The 24,001-nt window shown below is 25.7% G+C and overlaps 1 protein-coding gene across 5 annotated transcripts in view; it reads left to right on the plus strand.

Moving 5' to 3' along the window:
• The window catches only part of LOC100869566 (uncharacterized), a 304,803-nt gene that overhangs the window by 164,504 nt on the left and 116,298 nt on the right, over window positions 1-24,001 (plus strand). For all 5 annotated transcript variants that reach the window (XM_086909671.1, XM_031919759.2, XM_086909678.1 and 2 more), the window contains exon 3: window positions 5,642-5,703. The gene's annotated coding sequence lies outside the window, so the exon portion shown is untranslated. The remainder of the gene's footprint in view (window positions 1-5,641; window positions 5,704-24,001) is intronic.

A 24,001-nucleotide genomic window follows, 5' to 3' on the forward strand; every position in this document is an offset into this window, starting at 1 on the left:
TGTTCTAACTATCTCAAAATTATCTCATTTGGAATTGAAACTCCAATTTTTGAAGCACACACAGATCTCTAAAATTCTTAATATATATATAAAACTATCTCATAGAAATATTTTCCTCTTTTACTTCTACTCACATTTCAATAAAATGAACGAAATCGAAAAAAAACAGGCCGTTAACAATTCCTAAAATATTTACTTCTCTGAATAACTAACACTTTATCACATTGCTTCATCCACATCAAATTAATCCTCCTAAACAAACAGATAAAAAACCTATTTTCATTCTAAATGCCTCATTCCATGAAAATTATTCAAATTTTCCAAACAACAATATTCCAACAGAGACCGAAAGATTGGGAACAATAAGTTTAAAAAATATTACGAACGATAAAGGAAACGAATAAGAAGGAAAAAATATTCAATTTCTATCATCACATTGCAGCGACCAGTCCCATCGATTTTTTACGCAAATCCTCCAACGAAAGTTCACAACTAAAATACACCTTGGGAATAAAAGAAGGGAGCGAAGGGATTAACGAAGAAACATTTTTAGATCCGCGAAGCCCTAAGTAAAAGTGTTCCCCCGGCCATTAAGGATTGCGTGGAAAACAGGGAAAAACATTTGGATAACCGTGGCGCTGATGACGTTTCCGCCTCGTGTACATCTATTAACGCCGCCATTTGCACGTATAACGTTCCGTTTTACCAGACTTTTCATTTCCACGCGGATTTTCCACGACACGGGCCCTTCTCCTCTCTCTCTCTCTCTCTCTCTCTCCTTTCTTCTCGAGGGTAAAATTACGTTTTAATTCAAACGTGGTAACCGGTGACGGACACCGGAAACGCGTGTAATATTTTTCGAGACGAGGGACCCTTTTATGCGGGCACAAAGACGGTATAGTAAGCCGTTCCATCTCTCTTTTTTTACACACTGGGATACGAAAGTTTAATACCGGTATTATCAAATGAATGTCGCTAAAAGTGTCGGCTTGTTCGAAAACAATTTGCGAGCTCGGACGGTGATAATGGACGAAAACAATGGTTGAATCTGGAGGAGGTTCAGTTGTGAATAGTCGTGAAGAGAGTAAATGTTAAATTAATTAAATGAACAATCAAGCGGATTGTTTTTACCTTTTGAGAATCTGAGAGGATACAATGGTCCAGGAAAGTACACTTGTGTAAATGAGACTGTTAACACGGATAAAAATATCAGGATGGGAGGATATGTATAAGAATATTGTTGTAATCGTACAAAACATATGTATATCAAAAATTAATTTTCTTTTTTAATAAAAGAGTATTTCTTTTATTGAAAAGGATGAAATGAAGCTTGAATGTTTCTTTTTTTAAAATATAATTTTATAATGGTGCGGGTAATAGTAAAATTTTAAATCACAAAATGTTTAGATTTTGGTATTCTATCATCGTGTTGTAAAAATATATTTTTTTCAAATAAAAGAGAGTTGATTTCTATAAAAAAAAAAAAAAAATTAATCGTACACGTATAGCTTATTTTATTACGTATACATATAAACTTTTATTAAAGTTACATGTATTATTATTTTAATCAATATAATATTTAAAACACATATGTATGATACAATATATAATATAACATTACGTATATTGTGATTAGGTTAAGTTAAATTAATTAATTATGAAAATATAAATTAAATATATGTATAATAGACCGAGATTAATTGTGCATTGTTCGAAGTTAGATAGAGAATATTAATTTCGTAGTTAATTATAATTTTCGTTATTATTTATATTGATTATTTTTTTTCGGAATATATATAATAAAATGAGTTATTGAAATAAATTAAAAAATTATATATATAAGTTTTATAATTAAAATTGTATTTATTATATCATATCACTATATCATATTCATTTACACATAAATATAAAATATTTCCATTTGTTAATATACTTTAAAAGAAAGTTTTATAAAAAAATATATATTCAATTATATTGTATTTTTAAATTAAAAAATTCACTTAATACGTATAATATAGTAAGATAATTTATCAAAAATGTATAAGTTATTTTAAAATTTCATTTACTATCTGTATTTTTCGTTTTCTCTAATTTTCTCGCCTCTTTTCAATTTTAATCATTATTGAATTATATTTTAATTATTATCTTCCAACTCATTTGTTCGATCGAAATTCTCGTAGAATTATTTAACAACGTGTCGAGATAACGAATATAATGGGGAGAATGGAGTGAAATTATCAATTCTGCGATTCATATGCTGATCTGAATTACGTAATGGAACATTGAGATGTAATGGACGTTTTCATAATTTCATTTATTATAATATTTGAATTTTAATTAAAAAAGAAAAAAAAAAGGAAACAGATTTAACAATCATGAAATATAATTATTCTTAATTTTAAAATGACCAATTCTGAGATACTACATAAAGAATAAAAGAATAAAAAAAAAATTACTGAATTCATTTAATTTTCGAAAAATGATTTTTAAAAATAAATATTTTAAAAATATCCATATATCACGAATGTGAATAAAAATTTTTTACATTAATGATTTATAACAAGTTAAGATATTTTTCAGTTTTTCAGAGCTTGAATTCAGTTTCATCAGAATTTGATATTGCACATCACTACATAGTAAAAGTTGGATAATTGTACGAAAATTAAGACTCGAACCAGGAATTGATGGAATAGTGAAGTTGAAATTTAATTCCATGGCTCGATCAAAACTCAAAGCCAAATGTAGAAAAGGATAATAAGTGAAAGAAAAAGAGCGAAAATCAGAATAAACATATGAATGAGTTCTCTGGTAAAAGAAATCCACACTATTTGAGCAGACATCATAAATCTTTTCATGCAATTTTTACTATATATTTGACATTATTGATCGCACCATTTTATAAATATGTTGTTTTCAAATATTAAAAAATGATTATTTTGTTATTGCTATAAAATTATTTTATTACAATATTTTATTTTACGATATTTGTTATTTTATATTATTTGAATACATTTTATAAATTATAAATTAATATATAAATTAATTGCTTTTTGTAATTATTACAAAATTATTTTGTTTCCAATAAAATATATTTTATTTCTTTTATAATCAACGATGATCATTTGCACAACATTATGAAATCTGCTGAAATATCATTATTAAACAAGAAATGGTTCTTCAATTCTTCGAAACAAGTTACGAGTGACAATGAATAATTTTTCGAAAATTTTCGAAATATTTAAATTTTCGACATTTTCAAATGAAAATTATATTTTGGACAGAAAAAAAAATTCCTACAAACAATAAAATGTTTATTTCTTTCCAGATTATTACAGAATCAAGTTAGGAAATTGCTATGAATATTTAAATGTCAATAAAACATACATACGTATTCAATTGGTTCGATATATCGACAATCGATAATCATTGAATCAAACAAAGAGTACATCATTTTTTGGTTGAATATACCTCAACTAGCGGCAGAACAATAAAACGAAAATCGTCTGTCATGGTTGTACACGTTTCCAATTGTACCTACCACGATTGTAACCGTACTGCATCGATCAAAACAAGTCAGCTAGCTTGCTGAATGAAACGATCAGTAAAAATATGTTCTTTATGTTCCGATTTGTCTATTACATATCTATTATATTATATTTCGCGTGTCTTTTTTTGGATTTTGAAATTTTTTTAATCAAAATGAATATCATATAAAGTTTAAATGTCGAATTCGATTTCTTTCAATATAAGAAAATAAAAATTATACATTTTGAATTTTAATCTTTTTTAAAATTTTGATTTGAAAGAAGGAATTTAAATTTAAATTGGAATAAATAAAGCAAGAAATAATAATATGATCCTCAATTTTATATTTTGTCCTAAAATTAAATTCATAAATTAATTTTATTTAAAATTTAGATAAACTAGTAAAGTTATATATGATAAAAGAAAAATAAATTTCAATTAAAATATAAATATTTAAAATATATATTATTTTATAAAAAATACATAATATAATAATATGTTAATAAATATTTGTAACTTATAAATATATGAATAAATTATTTTTTTTTAGGATATCTCATAAAAGAGAGAGCAATATTACAACAATAATTCCTATAAAAAATAATAAAAAAATAATTTATTGATTACGTTTCTTCGATTATTTATTAAGAAAAAATATTTTTTTTCATACGTTCTAACATCTTTTATGGTTTTCGAGGGCCAATATATTAACACATACTTACGAAAATTTTTAATCCATATTTCCATGAAGCTATATCGCTAAATAATATTCACCACATAACATTATATTGCATCATGTTATATTATCAAAAATTCCATGAAGAATCTCAATATCTGAAATATCAGAAGACGAGTTTTCAAACTCACAATCTATACTTATTTCAGACTTAACGCATAGTTTAACGGCATTCTTAAGTATCTTCTTTTATGATTTTCGAGGGCGAATATATTAACACATAGTTTCGAAAATTTTTAATTTATATTGGAAAATGTAGATAATCGGTTAAACTTGTTTAAATAAATATCGATTCTATCTACCTTTTATCAAATATATTTGACTTTTTAAATTTCTTAATTTACAAAAAATATTTATTCTTTTTATATAGGCAAAAAGCTTTCTTGTAGATTAAACTATTATATTCATTATTAGCATTAATATAAATATACTCTATACTTTGTTTTAATAAATAAAAGCATCATAATTTATTCCTAAATATTTTTATTACAGATATGAGAGAATCAATTGGTCAAGACAAAAAAATCATAATATCACACATCTCTGCCGTTTCCATTTCTTTCAATTTAAAAATATACACATACAATAATAAATTTAAATTTAATCAATCTGAATTTCATTTCTAATTTTTCTTCATTTCAAAATTTTAATATTGAATTTGAATTTAAACCGAAAGTAGATATTTATATTTCACTGCGAATTTGCATACGTAATTTTAATGTTTAATTTTTTTAAACTTCAACATTTACATATTATAAAATTTTAATTCCGAATAAAAATGACGCGCCACTAGAAGATAACGAATGAAAATATGAAACCCGTTTCACCGTCCATTTCCCGATCCATTTACCGTCCTCCCACCTGACATCTTTTGTCCCAAAATAAGAACAAAACCAAGCAAAGTCGGTAATAAGTCCTCTTGCCGGAACAAAATGCACACTACCATTTCTTCCACTCGTATTATCTTCGCCCTTTGTTCCACCGGCCTTCCCTCTAGTCGCTCGCCGATTTTTCAGTCAAAATAACTCCTTTTCTCCGCCGGCCGACTTATCGCGCTGCTAATTTCGCGAGGAAACGAGTCTAATTTTTTCGTCGCTCGAGGCACGTGCAACAGAATTCCAAAAGGCGCCACTTATCACCCTGTTCAGATCTAAACGACGAGAATCCTTTTTAAAATCCTTTTAGAGGAAGTACTCGGCGAGTCGAGAGAGAGAGGGAGAGAGAGAGCTGGTGGAATTATAATTCGTATTTTTGTTATTCTGTTACCATGCGAATAATACAATTGAGAAACAAAACTATTATCAATTATTCAATTATACATAATTCAATATGATTTATTGCTCTTTCGTTAACAAGATTTTTCTTATTTTTGTTTTACAGAGATACGAAGGAAATACCGAAGGAAAAGAGAAAAGGAAGAGATTCGTCGAGAGATTGACACGGTAAGCGTTCATTTTATTATGCTGTCAAAAGAGTAACATGGGTGATAAGATGGAAACAATATATAACACGATCTAACGTTTTTGCAAAATAAAAGTTTATGATTGATGTAATATCTTCATTTTCTTTTTTGAATGGTTATGATTCAAATGAACAGCCATTATTAAATAATTAATAATTCTATAATAATTATAATATAAATTTCTTAATATCAAAAAATGTTTAAGAACGTTATTTTTCGATAAGTGTGATAATAATTTTCTAAATGAATAATATAATTCAGAATTAACGTGTCAAAATTGTCGGTTGCATTATGTAAATTATGTTTCAAAATATATCTTAAGTTTCTTAATTATTTAAATACAAATATTAATATATTTGTGGTGGAACACTTTTGGAGATTCAGTTTTAGATCTCAAAACATGTACAATTGATATAAAAATATCAGTTTAAGGCTTATTTATTAAGTTGCAAGCAATTTAAGTTCGGATTAAATGAAGCGAGGCGAGAATAGAATGCGACAGTATAACAGAGACAATTTTATTCTTTTGTTCTCTCTCTTTATCTAACGCAAACTGAAATTGTTTGTGGCTTAATAAATAAATTTTGATATTTTCCTAGAAAAATATATTAATATAATAAATTTATATTCGACAATAATAATTCGACTTATAAAAAAATTAATGCGTTTCGATTCACAGAAAAAGAATAAACAAAATTACAATCCTATTAAGATTTTCGATTGATTGTTAAAATTCGATCCTCGCTCGAAATCAATCTTTTGTATTTTATTTGAATCCAATTTACAAATAACTTGTTGTTAACTTAATCCAAAACTTAACAAAATTATTCTGCAACAACAATTAACAAAAATTTGAAAGTTATTTAAAAAAAAGTCGAAACGATCGGAAGAAATCGTGATATTTGCATTTCCTTCCGATCAAACCTTTAAATAGAAATTTCCCTTCCAAGCGAAATTTCAATTTCCTCCGTTTCTCAAATATTCTGCAAGAGGTGGAGGAAAGAAGGCGAGGAATTACATTCGCGTTATGCGATCTTGGCGAAAACGTGGCGGATACGTCGACGAGGAAATCCCATAGAGGGCGTCCATAGATGGGTTACACGTGTACACAAAATGACGCGCGTTCATAACCGCGTCCATTTCAATCCTCTTATTTCCAACGCGTTGAAACCTTTCAGCCTTGGGAATCGCAACATTTTGGATAAACGAGTGCAACGCCCGCCTAACTACCTGATCAGCCTTCCCTTTCAGCCGCTTTTGAAAATTACGAATTACGCGAAAGGGATTCGCGTCTACGTTTGGAAATGTTAAATCGAATTCTAGGTTACACATGTATGTATGTACAGAGGATGTAGATCAAAGGATGCGGTTCAGAGGATGTTTTTAACGGTAACTTCGCTTCGGATTAATTAAATTGGTAATGGTAACTCGAGAGCGAAGTTTATATGGTTTTATATTTTTACAAAAAATTCAAGTTTCAAGCGTATTTATATATATATATATATACGTATCTTTAATTTTTTCGTTTAAGAAAATGTGATAGGAAAAACGTGTTGCTAAAATAAACGTCATGGAGGTTATATAATTATTATTTTGAAAAATCGACGGAGAAAAATCTAATGGAAAAAATTAATTATAAGAAAAGAGGAAAATTTAAAATATAAAATAAACTTTTTATTTTTTATTTTTTATGCCTTCCACTACCATGTATGAATGCTTCCAGGAATAGGGAGATATTTTATACATTTTATAACATGTTTTTAATATATTTATATTTGTATGAGTTTAAAAAAATTTAACTTTATTTTTCTTTTAAAAATGTAATTTCGAATCTAAATCTATATAGAAAAAGATTATAATATTAAAATATTATTTAATTTCGTTTACACGATCTTTTCCAATTTCTTTTATTTATAAATTTGACCTCTAGATAGATAGATAAAAGATCTTATAGATTATATTTATAGATATCAAATTATTTGCAATAATCGATAGTAAAATGTTTCTGAGTTATAATTATCATGATTCCAGAAATGAATGTTTTTATTATAATTATTTATCCTGGTTATACATTGTTTGAAAATTGATAGATATTTTGGAGTGTGATTTATGGGAATGACTTGTGTTTTGAAGAAATATGAAGAAAATTTAAAATCCAATCAAACGGAAATCCAATCAATTGGAAAAACGAATCATTTCTCGCTTTAAGCAAATACTATTTATCATTTACAATCAGATTAGAAGTATTATTACAAATGTTAATATTAATATTTTTTAATATACAAATATTTATTTTTCGTTTAATACAACATAATATTTTATTTTTCATTTCTTATTTTTTAAAATAGATTGATTTATATTATATATTATTATATTGATATATATTATTATTTTCTTATTTTATTCATTACAAACTAATATTTATATATCATATAAATATTCATTTTAAAATAATGTTGTGCAAATCGATGTTAAAATATAATATTATATATCGATAATTATATATTCGAAATTAAATTAAACTTAATATTTTTTTATATAATTAATATTTTAAAAAAAAAATTTTTTATAATCTTTCAAAAGAAATTTTAAATTGAAGTATATTTAAATTTTTATAATAATTTTAAATTTTATTTATTTTCATTTAAAAAATATGAATATCACAATCATTTTTCAACAAAAAGTTTCTTCTCTAAAAATGAAAAAATATTAAAAAAGTATTAAAAAAATTTAAAAAGAAAAAAAGATTACAAATTCTGTGATGTGATATAAAAGTGCAACGAAGCATTCATGTGAAAAATCATGTTCTGTAAATGTGTGTAAATTGAAAAAATAGAAAAAGATATTTTTTAATATATGATATTCTCCAAGATGGAAAACGTTATACTAATGAAAAAATTAGGATGTTAATAATAAAATTATATTACTTTTACCTTTACTTTTATATTTGCTCCATAATATAAAAATATTAAAAAGAAAAAAAAATAAATTAAATATAAAAAATTTCAGATTTTAGAATGAGTTCCAATTGATTGTTGTACAATTTTTTTCTTAAATAAAATTATAGAAAAAAAGATATAAATATAAGATAGGATAGAAACACAAGATAACAAATTTTTGACTTATATGCAGTATTAATAATTTCGGTATTAATAATTATGTTTCAAATATTATTAAACCACTCTACCATAATAATTATATTTTTGTTTCGTTTAATAGATTTTAAACATTCCATGTTTATATTACAAACATGCATGTATACATACATTCTAGTTGTAATAAAAAGTTTGTATACATGCATATTAAAATGAAATTTACTTTATTATGTTTATTGTATAATAATCACAATTTTAGTATGTTAATAGAGATTTGAAATCCTCGTGTTTTTAATTATAATGTAATAAAAGAAAGTGAAATGACAAATTCGTAGAAATATAAGATAATAATATAATTAAAATTTTCCGAAGAATTTAAAAACAATATTATAAATATAATATTTATTATGTTAATTATATATAATTTATTTATTATGTTAATTATACGCTTATCATGATTTGAATCTAGAAAGCATAATTTACATATATGATTATTGCAGAACAAGATAAATTATTAATTGTAATTTTTTTATTACATTTCATATTATTCATTATGCTTATACATTAATAAAATCTTACTATTAATACTTTAATATAATTTCATAATTTATTTTTTTTAATAATAAGACACATCTTATATTGTTATCCGAATAAAAGTTCTATAAAATCTATAATATTTATATATATAACATATTTCATATGAAATTTTTTAATTTCATTTTTCTATTTATTACTCTTCTCATATATCTCATATTCGTACCTTTCTTCTCTTAACAATTTAAAATACAATTTTTTATCAAGTGAATTTATGGTCCAACAAGTTCACTTATATTTTTTTCTGTAAACTCCAAATAACAAAAATCGTCGTATCCTTCATATCCAAAATAAACGAAAAAGATATATACTTTCCACCGAATGACATTAATTCGTCACGTAGCCGCTACGTGACGCCAAAAATCAGCGTATCGTCTCGATAACCATCGTATGCATTTGCCAAGCGAATTACAAAACGAACGTATCACTTATACCCACGAGATGCTCATTAGCTCATCACGTACCTTTACGTGATCGCCTGAAACCGTCCTAAGATCGTCGTTTACCTCTCGTTAACGGTGGTACTTGGAAGAGAAAGTGACATTTACCACCCGCCGGTATTATATTCCACCCGTATGTTCTTTTTTCTTTTTTTTCTTCTTCTTCTTCTTCTTCTTTTTCATACAAACCCAGTGAATTAAAATTCTTTGAGAAGTGACGTTCCAAGTTTCGCGCAGGTTACATCCTTTTCAACCGGTGAGGCCTCGACGTTTCTCTTAATATCCCTTTCAGGAACACGGGCGCATGAAAAAGATGTTGAATAACGTTGAAAATAACCATCGTGCGAGCGCTTTCAGGCCGCGTTAACGAGCCCCGCTGCCAGCGATATTTCCCCGCACACGTGTCGATACAACTAAAAATGAAACTGACGACGAGTGTGTCTCGTCGACCAAGGATTACGTTATCGTCGGGGTGAACATCGCTGGGTATACTCCCGTTCATAATTTATTGGATGTTTAAGCAACGAAGATGATGAGATGACACTCAGATGTGAACACCAACATGAGATGTGGTATATGTCAGTGTTTCTCACTCAGCGTTTGTTGTACGATATCTTTTTATAATTAGGATTAGATTAGGGACTGATTATGCATCGTGAATGTACAAAGAAGTATAAGAAGAGAAGAAGAGAAAAATATAAAAAATTGAGAAAATTTCAAGCAATGCTTTTCTTTGAAAGAAAAAACTTTGTTTTATGTGAAATACAATGTGAATATAATGGATTATATGATTATTTTTGATTATCTTTTATAGTAAATATTATTCCAAAGAATGAGATATTAATATTATTTTCTTTTTAATCTTATCTTCTATAGTATAAGTTATTTTATAACTTAAATTATAAAATATTTAAATTTTAATGATTTGTTATGTTGTTCTGTTATAAAAAATATTTCTAATTCAAATTTTTTTTTTTAATTAAATTTTTCAAAATATGTAAATTTTTTTATAACGTATGACATACTTTTGCAACTTATATAAATATAACACTATAAATATAAATACACATTATTCGATCATCTCACTTCGATATCGCATTGTTGATTCATCAATTCAAAAAAAAAGTCTCGGTCAAAAATCGAAAAGGAAATCGATAGAAATCAAAATCTCTACCAGAAAACGGCCGACAGAATCAAGATATTCTTCATTGATTCCCCTTGGTGATTTACAGAACATATCGCATTCATTCATTTTTGTACATTTTCTATAAACAACATAAATAATATATATATATTTTTTCTGATATTAATTTCATTTGTATGATATTTTCATTCTAAATAAAATTTCTGGTTACAATATAAATTAAAATACAATAGGATGCGATAACTACAATAAATTAGTATACATTAATACATTAGTATACATTAAATTACATAAATTATTCGAAAATTCTGAATGGAAATATATTATATGATAAGTTGTAGAAGATTTTTTTTCAACTCAATTTTTTTAGATAAATAAGAAATATAGAACTTAGATCAAAAAATTGTAAGAAAAATTTTATATAATGTTATAATTTTACATAGCTAAATTTACATAAAATAAAATTATTTACATTTAACGAATATTACATATATTTAACATATATTTCGAATAACACGACATAATTTTTACATATTAGTTTAATATGAATTGAACTGAACTTGTTTTAGCTATATAAAAATCTGCAATCTTATAATAACATTATTGCATATACTGTATCACGTATACGTAACATTTATATTTGCAAAATATGCAAATATGCACGAAAATTATTCAAATATACTCGGAACATTTTTCTAATGCACCTGTCTACTGTGTCTATTTCACTCACTTTCTAATGCGTAGGTATAATCTAGAAATGGAATCTCATATGTTACCATAATAAGGGAAAAAAAGAAATTTAAAAAAAATGAACAAACAAATCTCATATGAATTCCTTGTTTTTCTGTGTAGGCCTTAAAATCTGAAAGGTATCGCATGGAGAAATCCTATTTTATTCGCGAGAAAGGCTTGAGTAATGTAACGGATTTAGAGCAGGACCGTCTGCAATCTGGGTTTGGGTTAGGTTTCGGTTAGTTTCGGATTAGATCCTTCTACGTAACTTTATCCTTTTGTTCTCAGTTTCTACACGTTCTGTAATAATTCCTTGTATATTTTGTCATTTTATATTCAATTATTTTATCATTTTTAACATTATTATTATTAGTATTATTTTATCATATAGAAAAAAGGAATTAGTCATCTTTAAAGATAAATTTATTATTTAATTATTCATTAACATTGCGAATCCAAATTTATTAATTGAGAAATAATCAATTAACTTCTTTCACTTGAGATATTGATGATAAAAGATGCTTTTATCATTATTTCATATTTTTTTGTACAAAATATACAAGAGTTATTCGTTAATATCAATAATGTTTTATATAAGAAATGTTTCAAATGGAATTTATTCTGTTTCAAGAGAGAAATAATTTAATGTAATTAATTTCTTCAGAAATGAAAAGAATGAAGTGAAATATATGATTCTTAAAGGACATAGAAAAATTTGCAAATTTAAAAAACAAAGAAGATGTAAAACTATATTTTTCTGCTATATTATGTATACATATATGATCTAATAATTTTTTACAAGAAATGATTAATTCTATTAATACGTTTAAAAATATATGATTTTGTTGAAAAAAATATTATTTTGTTATTTTATAAATCTATCTCCAAAAAAATTAATTATAATCAATTATAAAATTTTCATAATCATCTTATGTAAATTCAATTCAAGTCAAAATCATTAAAATTATTATGAATATGTAATGTTGATATATATATATATATGAAATAATTATTAATAATATTATATTAAATATAACATCTTAATGATATGAAATAAAATAAAATTGTAAAATATTGAAGTTTTAATAATTTATTATTCTTTTGTTTTGTATAATAGTTTTTCTAAATGTTTTCAAAATTTTATTTGAAAGATAAGAAGAAAAATTGAATTTAAAAAAAGTATTTCACATATTCAAAAATATATTTCTAAGAAAAAATTGCTGCATATGTAACACATTGTACTTTACATATACAATTTTTATTTAAATCAATATTTTTGGATTAGAATGAAAATTAGAAATTTTTTTAAGATAAATTATTTTCTTTTCAAAACAAAATAAATTTTATTTGAAATATTTTTTTAGCAACGAATGTACGAGATAATTGCATTTATATAAAAAAAAGAATAGATTTTATAGTATTATTTCTATATACATATTAAATTTAAATGTATATTAATCAAATTTTTTATAAATTTTTATTTAAATTAATGTTAATAAATGTTTACAATTGTTTTAACGATATATTTATTATTTTTAATAATTTATAAAAACTAAATGTGTATATACTTGACAAAATATCATTTATAATTTATTAAAATCTAATATTAATAATCTTATATTTCAACATTTTAATTTAATATCGTAAAATTTAGAATATTTTAAGGTTTTTTTCATTCATTTCTCATTATTGATCATTTAACATCATAATTAACTCAATGATTTGTGAAAGGATCTTAAATTCAGCAACATTTATTATTCACAGTAATATTTATTATCTCAAGTATTTCTTTCACGATTATGAACAAAATTAACCGTTTTCATGTTAACATGTATCCTGTGATTTATGAAGAATATATATCTATAGTCATAATATGTATACATTAAATCGAAATAGATATTGAAAGATAATATAACTTTTCAATTCTATATTTCTTCTTAAAATCTAAATTGTAACAAAAATTATTATTCTAAATTTCTGCTTAAAAATTTTTGCTCAAAATGCATGATAAAGTGACATAATAAAAAACATAATAATAAATAAGATTACGCGTGGACTAAAAAATAAAAAAATGAAAAAAAAAAAATTAAATTTAACGTAATAAATATAAAAATATACTTTTTTCTTAAATATATAAAATAAATATTAAATTTTTTATTTCATATGTATGTTTATCATATGTTTACTCGAGTGTTTAATATTAAGTTTACTCTCCTAACTTTAACATGCACACGAACGAACAAAGAAAAATGTTTGAATAACTCGCGCGAGCAAATTTATTTACGATCGGCAAGTTTATTGTCTACAAGGGTAGCAGGCCATTAATTGCGGCTTTTAGTTCGATTATTTCTATGGTGCACGGCGCATAGGCCGTGCCAAGGGGAAAGAAGTCGATAAACGACCTGTTAATTTGTTGTAACTTAGTCGATTCCGCGATCGTATGCAACCACAAACTCGACGTGGGCACTAAATGCCACCGAGAACCGGTTCTCAACCGTGTGTGCACGACTTAGGGCGCACGCCTTACTGTTGTTAAATTTATGTACGTTCCACTGTCGACACGTTCCGCTACAAAAGCGACTCGCGTTAATTGCGTTAGTCTTTCTTCGATTGCTCGATCGATAGAGCAGCAGCCTTTCGGGAAAAAATATTGAGATATAAGATTCGAATATCCATTATGTATTAAGCCGCAATTGGCATTATGTATTTAGGTTAGGTTAGTTCATGCAAATGTAACTTAGATTTTTGAGAACTCTGATTTTCTCTGACACGCGATATGGATTAGGTTTGATATTGATGTTTGTTTAGTAAGATATATCAAACATTGGATTAGTATATATTAGGCTGTAATTGGTATTATGTATTTAGGTTAAATTTAGTTTATGGTAATGCAGTTAGATTTTTGCGAAAACTCAATTTGCTTTGACACCCGATATATATTAGATTTGATATCGAGATACATCAAAGATTATTATATAGGCTGTAATTGATATTATGTATTTAGGTACGGTTAGTTTGTGATAACGTATTTAGATTTTGGAAAATTCAATTCACTTTGACACGCGATATGGATTAGATTCGAGATATATCGAAATTTAATAGTGAGATATATCAAAGATTGAAATGTTCGTTATGCGTTACACTGTAATTGATACATTTAGGTTAGATTAGTTTATTGTAATGCATGATTTTTCAGAAAGATCAATTTGTTATGCGAATACGTTGTAACCAATATTATCTATTCAGGTTAAGTTATTACCATAAAGTAACTAATTATGCACCGAAACTTTTTAGGAAAATTCAATTTAATTTGACACGCGATATATATATATTGTAACTAACATTACTATTTAGGTTAAGTTTATTTATAGCAATATAATTGAATTTATGGGAAGAATCAATATATAAGATAATATCAATAGATAATGTATAATATATATTTACCAGACCCAAAAATCTATGTAATTAAAATTAATTTAATTTCTTTACATAATTAATAAGTTTTTATTTATTTAATTAATTTTATTTAATTTATTTTTTTTATATTTTAAATTTAGTTTCTTAATCTTTAGGGAAAAATTAAATATTATGTTTCATTTAATTATAAAAATAAATAAAAATGATAATAATATAGATAGCAAAGTACCTCTTATTTAAATACAGCAAAATATCGAATATCGAATATTCGAATTCCGATAATCAAAATGATCGATTATTCAAGCATAAATTGAGTCACATATATATGCATTTACATATTTAAACTAAATTTAAAATACTAAAATTTAAATCTCAATGTTTATGTCATGAAATAAATATCTTGGGATAGTATCTAAAAATAATTAATTAATTTTTGTAATATATTATTATATATTACGTAATAAACATTCATATTTGAAAATTGTTTAATTCTAATTATTTTATGATGTACTGAAAAATTTCATTTTTCTTAATCAATTAGTCCAAAACTTGTTTATTCAAATAGATTTGTCTCTCTTAATTAATTTAGATAATTTTCTATAACTATAAATTTAATAAATATAATATGTATATACAAAAAAAGTAAATAGATATAAAAGACATAAAATATGCAGAAAAATACGAAATACTTCTACTGAATTTCTTTATTTAATCGTGAAATAATAAATATTCCTTCCTCTGTATAAATGTAACAGCACTAATTAAAAACACGATTTTTTTATCTTCCGATTGCATCGGTTTCGAAACATCCCAACTCATTCAAGTCCCGTAACAAATTAAATTATCGTCCAAGCCGCATAACGATTTCAACGATTAATTCTCTTCCATCCTTACGTAAACGCAAATTGAAAGTCGAAATAACGGTCGAGCTTGGCGGAGAAACGAATCATGTTTCCGCCGCGAGGGATACGATTCCTTCGCCTCCCTATTGCATTCGTAAATACGCGCGAATACGACGCGAGACCGCGTGCGCACGCGCATGCGCGGAACGATGTCCCATGTGCATCGAGGAATCCACGAGGGACACGCCGTATATCTGCCAACTCGATCTCTTCCTCCTGCGTCCCACGTCTGTTTTACGTGACTTCGTGCACGCGTGTATTCGCAACTATGAATCTCCCTCGACGATCGCACAAACTTGTGTATACGTCCACGACTTCCTGGTTTGCACCTGACCGTGCCGGGACTAATTAAGGAAACCGTTTACCCGATGCGGTACGTCTGTTCCCTGTCGCGAATGAACAAAATTCGATCGATAATGTGGAAGAAGACGTCACGTGCGAAGACACGCGATTGTTCAACGGTTAGGAAATGGGGCAATTTGTCGGTAAATAGGTCTTTACAGATTTTTAAATATATTTTTTGAGAATCGTCATTTTGAAAAAATTTTTTTTTTCTTTGTAAATGTAATGACAGTTGATCTTCGTTTCCGAGATATTCATAAAAAATGTATGATTTATTATTTAATTAAATTCCGTTTATACGCGTAATATACGTATGACAGTATATATGTAACGAAGATATAGTCACAATTATATTTAATACGTGAATATCTTTTGTTGTACTGCAATACATGTTTTACTACTCGTGATACATATTTGGATAGTGATTTATTTCTTGTGAAAAAATGAATCGAAGCACAAAATTCTTTTATATGAAGTTTCGTTTTCATGAAAATCGATTTTGAAAATTTATTGCCTATCAATCGTAAGTTTCGAGTTGTCGAATTTTACTATTCTAAAGACAATAGCAGTTCAAGAATTGAAAATTATAAATGCATGTATGATACATTGCATTTACAATTATATATGCAGTATCATGATTCGATTTTTGGAAATTTTAAACAGTTTCTATATTGACGAATACATTTGTATAAAACAATATACTTTTCTTATTTATGAAATCATTCCATAACATTATAGTATAAAAATAACAATAATAATAGTATTAAACAAGAAATAGATTTATGTTTCATAAGATAAAAATAGAAATTCTATATCTTATAGTTTGTATATATAAACAGAGTTGGACATTAATTCGTTGAAAGAGTAATTAGTTAAGAATTTCGAAATAAAGTTAAGTAATTATTTATTAAAACACTTGAAAAATATTTATTCGTAACTATTATAGTTGATCCGTTTTTCATATAACCTTTGGCATTAGAATTATTTGCGATTATTATTATGTTTTGAACAATAAATTATTAAAGTAACTTATCGAAATAATTTTATTCGTAACTATTAAATTTTGCTCCTTGAAGCCAATTAGCGTAATATGTTAGTATTTCATTCTTTAAAAATGATTTAGACCAAATATTTCTTTATTATTCAAATTTTCAATAAATTAAGTAATTATTTCAATAATATTAATATTGATTTAACTGTTAATCGAAAATTTAAATAATAAAAAGATTTTTAAACTAGATAAATCATTTCCAGAAAACGTAACAATGATTGGTTTTTTAAATTTTCTATATATATAATGAACATATGAAAAAATTCTTTTTTATTCGATTTATTCTTTTTATAAAAAATCATTTCCTACCCGAATAATAAAACATCTTATATAAGTAATGATATATAAATTTATAGTGTATATAAACAATATAATGAGAAATTATCTTATATATAATATATATATACATGTATAGACAGAATTTAATGGAATAGAATCGAAATCGATTTGTATGCTATATCTCAAGAACTGGTAAAAAAAAGTTTTATTGTAAGAAAGAAATTACTCAAAATAATATTCTGAGAATCCAATTAAAACAAGTTCATTGAGAACAGGAAAAATTAATACATTGATCGTTATACAAACAGACTATATCAATACTGTTAATTCATTCTTATTAGGATAACAAAATTATGCAACGATCGTAAAATAAGTTGTCCAATTAAAAAAAAAAAAGAAATGGCGAATTTTTTCTTTGCCAGTCAACCAAAAACTCATAATTTCGTGTCCACGTCTAAATGTAGCAAGATTCGATTGGTTTTTCGTTCAGGATACGTTGCGAGTATTACACGACCTTTATCGATAGTGCTAATTTATTATCGATTCTTGTTCTATCTGTGTTCACTGACATTCACGTGGGCAGTATGAAACGCATACCGGTGCAAAATGGACGCGCGCAGGTGTCACTTTCACGCCTTCTTTGGCAGAGATGCATCCAGCATGCATAGATGCACGCAAAACATGAGAGCGCATCAGAGATCGTGTTACGAGGTGAAGGAATCCAAGATGTGACCGCAATTTCGATTCTATTAGCATATTTTTACCACATGGAAAAGAAGAAAACGATGAAGAAGGGTGTATCGAATTTAATTTATTGCATCGAATCAAATTTCATCGAAATCCAAGTCTGGCATCTCTTCTCGTTTTTCTTTTCCTTTTCTTTTTTGTTCTTTCATGCACTTTGATCCTTTCTGCTCAATCGTACGTAGATGGTACATATGTACATGTTTTTATTTTTATAAAAGTTAATTTTAATTTCCAAAGTGGTGAATATGGGAAAAATATTTTTTTTACAATTATTAGTTTATTTAAATTTTATACTCATAAATAGAAATTAATATGTAACATTTATGTAAGTATTTTCATTTTTTCAATATAAGTTAGATGTAAGAATTTTTTATAATTTCATCTTAAATTTAAAAATTGTCAATTTTTATATAGAATATATCAATTTGAAATATTTATAATAATTCTTAACACAAAATTTATTTTATTGGATAATTTGATTCTGTAACAAAATTCACCTGTCTGATCTTTAAAAATAATAATAAATTAAATGAAAACAACTTGTCTTATGCAATTTCTTAATCGAAAACATGCAAAGAATCGATCTATAACGAAGTGAAAAGTTTAAAGTAGAAATTCAAATTTCAACAATGAAAATCATTAAAATAATTAAGGTAAACAGTTAAAATATTAAATATTATAAATATGGAATTACATTTTTGTACGATTTCTTTTTAAAATAAAATATAGTTAAAGAAATTTTTATATATAAGAATAATATATATAACATAAATAAACAATCATTTTACAAATTATTAAGTAACACACATGATACACAATTTTTATATGTATGAATTAATCTATTCTATATATAAAATGTGTAAGTGTTTGATCATTATTATCACAATTTTTTAGAAAATATTTTTAAGAAAAATATTATAGTTTGTACTTCACATCATAAATATTCTATTAATATAAGTTCATTCAATATATTGTATTATAAAAAAAAATCTTTTAACTTTTCAATGATTATATACATAATTCAATTTCTAAAAAAATAATGATACTTTTTAAAATTTTCTTTTCAATTGTAAAATCAATGAAATTGGATAATTCTATTAAAATATTAATTACAAACATTTTCGAAACTAAATAATATATCCACAATTAAGTTCATTTGAGAATGAAAATTCCTAATTGAAAATTCTCATGAATTCCTGTTTATTAATAACAAAAAGAAAACACATCTCCTATAACCTTTATATCTTTTCACTTAAAAACTATTATCTTCTATTTTTCTAGAGAATTTCAATTCCATTGCTTTACCGTTATTTGACATTATTTGTTATTGATTTACGCTCCGAGGTTACAATTTTATTATTAGAAAACTAGATCACCGTTAATTTACATTCTCTGATATTTACAAGGTTCTATTCTAAGGTTCTATTACTAGACAACTAATACTATTACAAATTTATAAAAAAAAAAAAGTAGGATGAAAATTAAATGTCGAATAATGTAAAAAATTTTCGAAATTAAATCAATGCATAAAATTTCGATGTTACGTTTTTTTTTTTTTTTATTTCTTTTAAATATAAAATATGAATAATCTAATTCTGTAACGAAGTACAGAAATTTAATTCATAAAATGTTTCGAATTTAATATTTTTTTCACTTTTTCATAAAACAAAACAATCATAGAAAAAAAATTGTATTCAAAACACGAAGAGATGTTGTAAACTCTAGAGATTAATCTCTCTTCTTCAAGAGGAGAAGAAAATTATTAAGAATCTATGTATTGCATACATAAACTTTAAAAATTAAATATTGAAATTTTATTTTCTTATTTAAAATCAAAATTCTTGAACTTTTGACAACTTTCACTTTTCTGAAGCTGAACGAAACCCGAGTAATCAAATCGTATTGTTCGTTCCCAAAATCAATCGAACTATGATACACAAAAATACATTTCTACCACATTGAAAAGTCTACAATATTTAAAATTAAATATTGAATTGAAATATTATTTTCTTATTTAAACTCAAAATTCTTGAACCTTTGACAACTTTCACCTCTCTGTAGAAGCTGAACGAAACCCGAGTAATCAAATCGTATTCCCAAAATCGATCGAGCTATGATACACAAAAATACATTTCTTCCAAATTGAAAAGTCTACAGTCTTTCCAATTTAATGAAAGGATAAGATAAGCAGCGATTGGTTACCGTTCCTTTCGGGTATAGGAATTGCGAGTATAACGCAAACGAAGCTGGCAAGCAAGTAGAATGCACGACGAAGGGGGTTGAAATTGAAATTGTGTATCGACGCGTGCACACACGCGTGTGCGAACGTGTGCACGCGTTCAAAGCCGAACACTCGCCGAGATAATTTCCACTCGCCTTTTCCTTCCGTAATCAAACCATCCGCGGCTTCTGTGCAATTACGTGGCGAAATTGATTTAAAATCGGATGCAGGAGGGGAGGATCACGTTACAATTTCGTTGAAACGTTGCGGGAAGAACGAAACGGGAAAGCGACGGGAATATAATTACCCGGAGGACTCGCGTTTCACCTCTCCCTTTCGATTTCTGCTGATCTTGTCTCGGATGATAAGATCTTGATTGTTGGATAATTTTCAATATTGTTGTTTTCTTTTTTTTAGGAAGAGCAATCTCATTCTTCGATTTAACGATTGATCGAAGATAATTTTCATCGAATTTTAAACTTTTATGATAATATATAGTGGTAAAAATAAACACGAATATTTCTGCATGTAGGATATTTATTAATATTTAATTCTTGCACGATAAATTTTAAATTTTAATGCGCGGTATGCACAGTCTGTTGCAATATTGTTTATCAAGGGTATCAATACTTTTGGAAAATCGATTTTTATCAAATTATAAAGAAATATAAAAATTTTGGTTGAGACTTACGTTATATTATTCATTGAGAATGCAAATTTAAATTATTTGTAATAAATTAATTTCGACAATTATTAAACAATAAATATATTAATATCATATAGAATGTTTCATATAACAGGCTTTAAGTAATGGAAAACAGAATTCTGGAATCAGATTCCGAAGAAACTCGTCTCTATTTTTTTGAACGAAATTTTAAATTTTTTATACGTCAACCGATGATTTTTACTTTTTTTATAAAAATATATTAATTTGTATTTATATTGAAAATTCATCAATGAAAAAAATGACAAAATAATATCTTTCGTCTTTTATACGATAGATATTACATAATTAAATCTAAAATATCTTTTAAACTAATTAATATTATCAACAAGTATCTTGATACTCTTTTATAGAGTATAATATATAATAAAATTTTGAATGACACATAAAAAAATTCTATAGTCTTATTTTAACAAAAAGAAAAAAAAAAAAGATAATTTGAAATCTTAAAACATTGCCATACATAATCATCCTGATGCACGAATTCCATTCAATATCATTTAATTTTATCCTATGAAATTTTATTTAATGGCTACAAACTTGATCGAATTATATGAAACACGAATTGAACGTATGAAGAAATCTTTCAAATTTATCATAGGCGTTATCCATTTATTATTAGATGCTTAAAAAAATTAATCAAATTAAAGGAAAAATAATTAAGTAGTAAGAAAGTTCTGTTGTTATATAATAAAAATAAATGATTACTTATAAAATCTATGGAATAATTCTACAAATTATCGTTAAGATTTGTAAAAGTACCATCAATTACAATATTTGTGATCATATCGTGAAATTTTCTAGATTTTGATTCGTCCATATTTCCTTCCATTCCTTGTATATAATATTCTCTCAACATAATAATATCGAGTTTTTTAAAAAAAAAGAAATTAAATTTAAAAATCCAATATATATATATATATAACTCAAACATTGTAACATGATAAAAACATACCAAAAAATCTCCAAAAAGACGAGCAAAAATTTCGATCGACATTTCAGATGATTTAACTCGTTTACCATCGAACAAATCTCTTTGAGCGGGGAGTGCAGTTACGATGTGATGAAGTTGCCTTTGTAGAAACACGTATCGACAACATGGTGCGCGACAACGGGTATCCATCGTCTGGCGGGCCCACGTGAACGACACACAGTGGATGGTTGTGTCGCGAGCCGTGAGTTCTCGCGATTGTACGCCTCTCTGCGCCGCATCGTGGCGGAAGATTTATTAGCATCGGTGAAAACGCGTTTTCTCGCGGATAAATTCGTCGCTTGACTCGTTCATCGTTCGAAATTCATTGATTTTAATGGTAAATAAATACAATCTTCCGTTTCGAAGAGAGTAAATTAAATGAAATCGATGGAGTGGATAATTAAATTGAATTAAAATTAGAATATTCCGTGTTTAACACGGAAGATGATTGAGGAAAAATGTTGGTGAATTAAAAATCTGTTATAAAAAAATTTATATTGATTACGTAGTAAGAAATCTCATCATTTTTCTCAACTTTTATTCACTGCATTTTCTTTGCATTATAAGTATTTGACATGTTATTGATTTTATTCAGATAACAGAAGTTTCATTAATTATTATTATTTTATTAATTAAGCTTCATTTTTAAAAATAATAATAATATAACGAAAGAAAAATTATTTAAAAGGATTCAATTTTGTTTTATTTTTGGCTTCCAAGATTTGGAAGAATTATTTCATATTAATCATCATTCTATAGTTTTCTATGAGGATCGATTGAAAAGTATTCGTTTATATCTTGAAAAGAGTTATTGAATAAAATCAAAAATATAATTTATTAATCTCAGAATTATTATGCTTATTTTTTAACATAATTCATATCACATTTATAAATCACAGGTTTTTTTCATTCCATCACTGAAGTGTTCCCATTTCTCGATTCTGAATTCAAATTTCATCATTTCATTGTTCACAGCGAAATGAAGATCCTTAAAATCCTTTCTAAAATATATAAAAAAAATTTGAAAGCATAAAATGTACGAATTGATTTAATTTCTTGAATTTCTTCAATGACACATTTATCAGTCTCTATTATTAAAAGAACTGATAAAATTATTATTATATTATTAACTGATTAAAGTAAATAAAAAGATGTTTTGCACATTTATAAAGGAAGAATGTTCATTTTGATACAAAATTCTCTACGTTTTTTTTTTTCCATTTCAGAATTATATGTAATTACTTTTCAGTTGTCGCATACATACATGTAATGTTGTTACCAAATAACTGATATATTTTTACAAATTAAAACTTTTAATTAAAAATTTGAAACTTTCACAACATCATAAAGTTACTATTGCATTTAAAAGTAAGCTGTGAACAAACATTTCCAACATTTCATAAATATTTCACTTATCAAAGATCAAAAAGATACACCGATATACAATGAAATATCCTTTATGCGAATAATTATATAATGAATTCACAAGGGCTTATAATTTAAATTGATCGAAATGAATAATAACGATAATAATAACGAAAATTTCAATCAAAACTTACCATTATATTTAATATTTAATTTTATATATCCTATGTTGAATCACGATAGCCTAGAGAA

This window comes from Apis florea, unplaced genomic scaffold, assembly GCF_048593485.1.
Source record: "Apis florea isolate Af1SG1 unplaced genomic scaffold, ASM4859348v1 contig_1789_pilon, whole genome shotgun sequence".
Taxonomy (NCBI): domain Eukaryota; kingdom Metazoa; phylum Arthropoda; class Insecta; order Hymenoptera; family Apidae; genus Apis; species Apis florea.